Below are 5,758 nucleotides of genomic sequence, written 5' to 3'. Positions count from 1 at the left end.
TTCTACTACAGGTGAGTAAGTCTCCAAAGGTCGAGCATCCGGTAGATTGCGTAGTAACGTCGTTCGTCCAAAACCCAATCCATAACCCCGTAGTTAGCCGAACTACGGCTTGCTCTGATTCTCATTCCAGATGAGATACGTAGGCATAAGACGCGATGTCTTAGCGAGCACACATCCCCCAACCCATAGGTCAACCGAGCTACGAAGACTCTGATTCTCATATTCAGGTGAGATACGTATGCAGTGGATGCGACATCCGCGCGAGTCATTTTCATTTAACCCTTTTTTAGTAAAGAGCACAAGATAAACTCACACCCTTTAGACAAGAACTACAAAAGTGGATCCCGTAGAGTACTACGGATGCGTAGGGGTGCTAATACCTTCCCTTCGCATAACCGACTCCCGAACCCAAGATTTGGTTGCGAGACCTTGTCTTTTCCTTTCCTCTTTTCAGGTTTACTTCGAGCGTTTCCTTTCCCTCCTTTGGGATAAATAACGCAATGTGGCGACTCTTCTGTCATTTTCTTTCGCCGGTTGTTTTTTCGCACACTGTATTTTTCAGGTTGCGACAGATTCGACAATCTTTTATATTACTCTGATGCGTTCGTATACTTGCGAAAGCACCACATCAAGTTTTTGGCGCCGTTGCCAGGGACCAATTTCGTCAAATTTCATTTTCCTATTGTTATATCGTTTAGACTTGGGCTATTTCCCGCCGGTCAATGCGAAGAACTCGCAGCACCGGAAGTTTAAGCTTAGTATACCCTCTGGCGGAACCTGAACGTTACGCTCGCGCGCGTTTATTCTTTCATAGAATTAAGAGAGCTATGGCCGAAGATCAAAACCAAAGACCTCTTAAAGATTTCTCTCAACCATCCAATGAAGAACCTAGTTCTAGTATAGTAAACCCAACCATCCCAGCTAATAATTTTGAACTTAAACCATCCCTGTTGCAACTAGTGCAACAGAGACAATTCGCAGGTCTCGCTACTGAGAACCCAAACCAACATTTAAAAATATTTCTTCAATTAGCAGGCACTTTTAAAACCAGTGGAGCTTGTTCTGAGGCAATACGTTTAAGATTATTCCCTTTTTCCCTCAGAGATAAAGCCCAACCATGGTTAGATTCCCTTCCACCCAATTCCATTACGACTTGGGATAACCTTAGAAGAGTATTTCTTGCTAGATATTTTCCCCCGAGTAAGACCGTCGTTCTTCGAAACCATATAACTAGATTTACCCAAAACCAAGGAGAATCGTTGTTCGAAGCTTGGGAGAGATATAAAGAGTTGTTACGAGCATGCCCACATCATGGTTTAGAAAATTGGTTAATCATTCAGACCTTCTACAATGGACTTCACTATAACACTAAGATGACCATCGACGCTGCCGCAGGCGGTGCTCTGATGAACAAACCTTATCCTGAAGCTAGTGCCCTCATCGAAGATATGGCTCAAAACCATCAATCATGGGGAGTCGAACGAGCGACAGTTGAGAAGAAGGAAGCCCAAGGAGGAGTGCATGAACTAAGCTCTATAGACATGATGCAAGCTAAAATGGACGCATTAGCCCTTAAGGTCGAGCATATGTGCATAAACCTGAATACTGTAGCCGCAGTTTCGTCGGATTGTGAGATGTGTTGAACCAAAGGACACCAATCTGCAGAATGCAGTCTATTAAACAAAACCCAATATGAGCAAGTGAACTACACCCAAGGGAACCCATACTCGAATACCTATAACCCTGGATGGAGGAATCACCCGAACTTCTCCTATAAAAACAATAACCCTATCCAAAATAATGCACCTCCGAGACCTAGTTATCAAGCCCCAAGATCAAATCAACTTATGCAACTTGTGCCACCAAAGCCGAGCCTTGAGAAAATTATGGAAAATTTTATCACCGCTCAAACCCAACAAAACAAGGAGTTCATGAACCAAAACATTCATGTTAACGAATTGATTACTCAGTTAGGAACCAAGGTTGACCAAATAGTTACTCATACCAAGATGCTTGAAACCCAGATCTCTCAGGTAGCTTTAAACCAAGCCCCTCAGACTACACCTGGAGGACAATTCCCTGGATAACCTCAACAAAATCCGAGAGGACAAGCCAATGCCATTACCCTACGAAGTGGGAACGCTTATGATGAGCCACCAAACCCTAGATTGAGTGAACCCGGAACTTCTAAGGAATGTACCAAACCCACGGACGAAGTAAAGGAACCAGAGGAACCTAAAAACCAGGAAGGTCGAGAAAAAGGAGAAGAACCTAAAGACAAAACTTACGTACCACCCCCGCCATATAAACCACCTATACCATATCCGCAAAGACTCAAACAAACCCAGATCAATAAACAGTATCAAAAATTTATTAAAGTTATAGAAAAACTTCATGTAGAAATCCCTTTCACAGAAGCCATCACCCAAATACCTTCTTATGCAAAGTTTCTCAAAGACATCCTTACCAACAAACGTAGACTTGACGATCCGAAGCCTTTGGAATGTAATGCTATTTCCAAGGACAAATTAGCGAAGAAAGATAAAGATCCTGGAAATTTCTCCATTCCTTGCCTTTTGGGTAATCATGTCATCGAAAAAGCTTTTCTAGACTTAGGAGCTAGTGTGAGCCTAATGCCTTTAGCAGTTTGTGAGAGGTTAAACTTAGGAGAATTACAGCCCACTAAGATGTCACTTCAGTTAGCCGATAGATCTGTTAAATATCCGATAGGCATTTTAGAAGATGTTCCTGTTAGGATAGGTCAGTTGTTTATCCCTACTGATTTTGTTGTCATGGACATCAAGGAGGACAGTGATATACCAATCCTTCTAGGTAGACCATTCTTATCGACTGCAGGAGCCATAATAGATGTCAAGAAAGGAAAGTTGACATTTGAGGTAGGTGACGAGAAAATAGAATTTATACTTTCGAAATTTCTTATGGCACCTGTGATGGGAGACTCGTGCTATGCCTTAGATATTATTGATGAATGTGTTAGAGAATTAGAACAAAAAGAAATTATAAAAACAATTAAGTTACCATCAACTCTCATAAGGGAAGATGGTGACTTTAAGAAACCCTACATCGATGATAACCTTTACGAATGTTTATCCCTTACTCCAGATCCTATGCCATGCCCTAAGAAACCAACCTTAGAACTTAAGGAACTGCCTAAGAACCTGAGATATGAGTTCCTCGATGAAAAGATGAATCGTCCAGTTATAGTCAGTGCTACCTTGAGCCAAGAGGAAACGAACCAACTTTTAGACGTTTTACGAAGATATCCCTCAGCCTTAGGATATAACATTTTTGACCTGAAAGGTATAAGCCCATCCGTATGCATGCATCGGATTTCGCTCGAAGAAGATTCAAAACCCTCCAGGGAACATCAGAGAAGAATAAACCCTATAATGAGTGATGTTGTTAAAAAGGAAGTTCTTAAGTTACTTGAGGCAGGTATAATCTACCAGATCTTGGATAGTAAGTGGGTGAGCCCTGTGCATGTAGTACCTAAAAAGGGAGGCATCACAGTCGTGCAAAACGACAAAGGCGAACATGTAGCAAAACGTTTAGAAGGAGGATGGCGGATGTGTATAGATTATAGAAAATTAAATAAAGCAACTAGGAAGGATCATTTCCCTTTACCATTTATAGACCAGATGTTGGAGCGTCTAGCCAGACACTCTTACTTCTGCTATCTAGATGGATACTCTGGATTCTTCCAAATACCTATCCACCCCGAAGATCAAGAAAAAACTACCTTTACATGCCCTTATGGAACTTTTGCCTACAGACGAATGCCATTCGGCCTCTGTAATGCCCCAGCTACTTTCCAACGCTGCATGATGTCAATCTTTGCAGATTACCTAGATGGTATCATGGAAGTGTTTATGGATGATTTCTCGGTTTGCGGATTTGATTTCCACAATTGTCTTGCTAACCTTGAGAAAATCCTGGAGAGATGCGTGGAGGTGAACCTCGTGCTAAACTGGGAAAAATGTCATTTCATGGTAACCGAAGTAATAGTTTTAGGACATATAGTTTCTGAAAAGGGTATAGAGGTTGATAAGCTAAAATAGAAGTTATAGAAAACTTAAAACCACCAAAAACCATCAGAGAAGTCCGAAGCTTTCTTGGACACGTTGGATTCTACCGGCGTTTTATTAAGGACTTCTCCAAAATAACTAAACCTTTAATTGGACTTTTAATGAAAGATGTTGAATTCATTTTCGATGAAAAATGTAATGACGCATTTAATCTTTTAAAACAAGCGTTAATCTCAGCACCCATTATGAAACCACCTGATTGGTCAGAACCTTTTGAGATAATGTGCGATGCTAGTGATTATATAGTTGGAGTCGTTCTATGACAAAGGAAAGATAAAAAATTACATGCCATTTATTATGCCAGTAGAACCCTAGATGCTGCCCAACTTAACTATGCAACAACTGAAAAAGAATTACTCGCTGTAGTCTTCGCTATAGACAAATTTAGATCTTATCTAGTAGGAGCAAAAATTATAGTTTACACTAATCATGCTGCCATTCGTTACCTGTTAAGTAAAAAAGATGCCAAGCCCAGGTTACTCCGATGGATTCTATTACTACAAGAGTTTGATTTAGATATAAGAGATAAAAAAAGGCACTAAAAACGTAGTAGCCGATCACCTTTCTAGGCTAGAACATCTAAAACCTGAACTAGTACCCATAAATGATGATTTCGCCTATGATAGACTGATAGCTAGAGTAGAAACCATTGAAGATAATAACCTAGATCCTTATGAGCACTCCCAAAATTCCTTAGCAATAAGTAACGTACCCTGGTATGCAGACTTCGTTAATTACCTAGTTGCTCATATAGTACCCCCTGATCTTGACTACCACCGCAAGAAGAAATTCTTCCACGATGTGAGAAACTTCTATTGGGATGAACCGCTCCTTTTCAAAAGGGGTAAAGATGGAATTTTTCACCGTTGCGTTCCGGAAGAAGAGGTAAATAGTATTATTAAGCATTGTCATTCTGCACCTTATGGTGGACATGCGAGCACCTCTAAGACATACGCCAAGATTCTTCAAGCTGGCCTATTCTGGCCTACCATGTGGCGTGATGTCTATGCTTGCATTGACAAATGTGATAGATGCCAATGCACTGGAAACATTTCAAGGCGTGATGAAATGCCTCTAAGAAACATTCAGGAAGTAGAACTCTTTGACGTATGGGGTATAGATTTCATGGGACATTTCCCACCATCCTTAGGAAATAGGTATATCTTAGTAGTTGTAGACTATGTGTCTAAGTGGATTGAAGCTATAGCTGCACCCACAAACGACACTAGGGTAGTAATCAAACTATTTAAAAACTATATATTCCCTAGATTTGGAACACCACGTTTAGTCATAAGCGATGGAGGATCACACTTTATATCGAGAATATTTGACAAACTTTTAAGAAAATATGGAGTTAGGCATAGAGTAGCAACACCATACCACCCACAGACTAGTGGCCAAATAGAAGTATCTAATAGGGAGATAAAACAAATCCTATAGAAAACTATTTCTATTTCTAGGAGAGACTGGTCTCAGAAGCTTCAAGAAGCATTATGGGCCTACAAAACCGCTTTCAAAACCCCTATAGGAACTACTCCTTACCAACTAGTATATGGAAAATCCTGTCACTTACCGTTAGAATTAGAACATAAGGCCTATTAGGCCATTAAAACTTTGAATTTAGACTACCTAGCCGCTGGAGAAAAGCGTAC

General features: G+C 40.6%; 1 non-coding gene across 1 annotated transcript; it reads right to left on the bottom strand.

Moving 5' to 3' along the window:
• Nucleotides 1-1,211: 1,211 nt before the first annotated feature.
• Nucleotides 1,212-1,318, bottom strand: LOC127088528 (small nucleolar RNA R71). Its single transcript, XR_007790360.1, has one exon. It is a non-coding gene; the product is annotated as a small nucleolar RNA R71 (small nucleolar RNA).
• Nucleotides 1,319-5,758: the final 4,440 nt, after the last annotated feature.

The sequence above is a fragment of the Lathyrus oleraceus genome, chromosome 5 (genome assembly GCF_024323335.1).
Source record: "Lathyrus oleraceus cultivar Zhongwan6 chromosome 5, CAAS_Psat_ZW6_1.0, whole genome shotgun sequence".
Lineage (NCBI taxonomy): Eukaryota > Viridiplantae > Streptophyta > Magnoliopsida > Fabales > Fabaceae > Lathyrus > Lathyrus oleraceus.
This window is presented reverse-complemented; position numbering and strand designations above follow the sequence as displayed.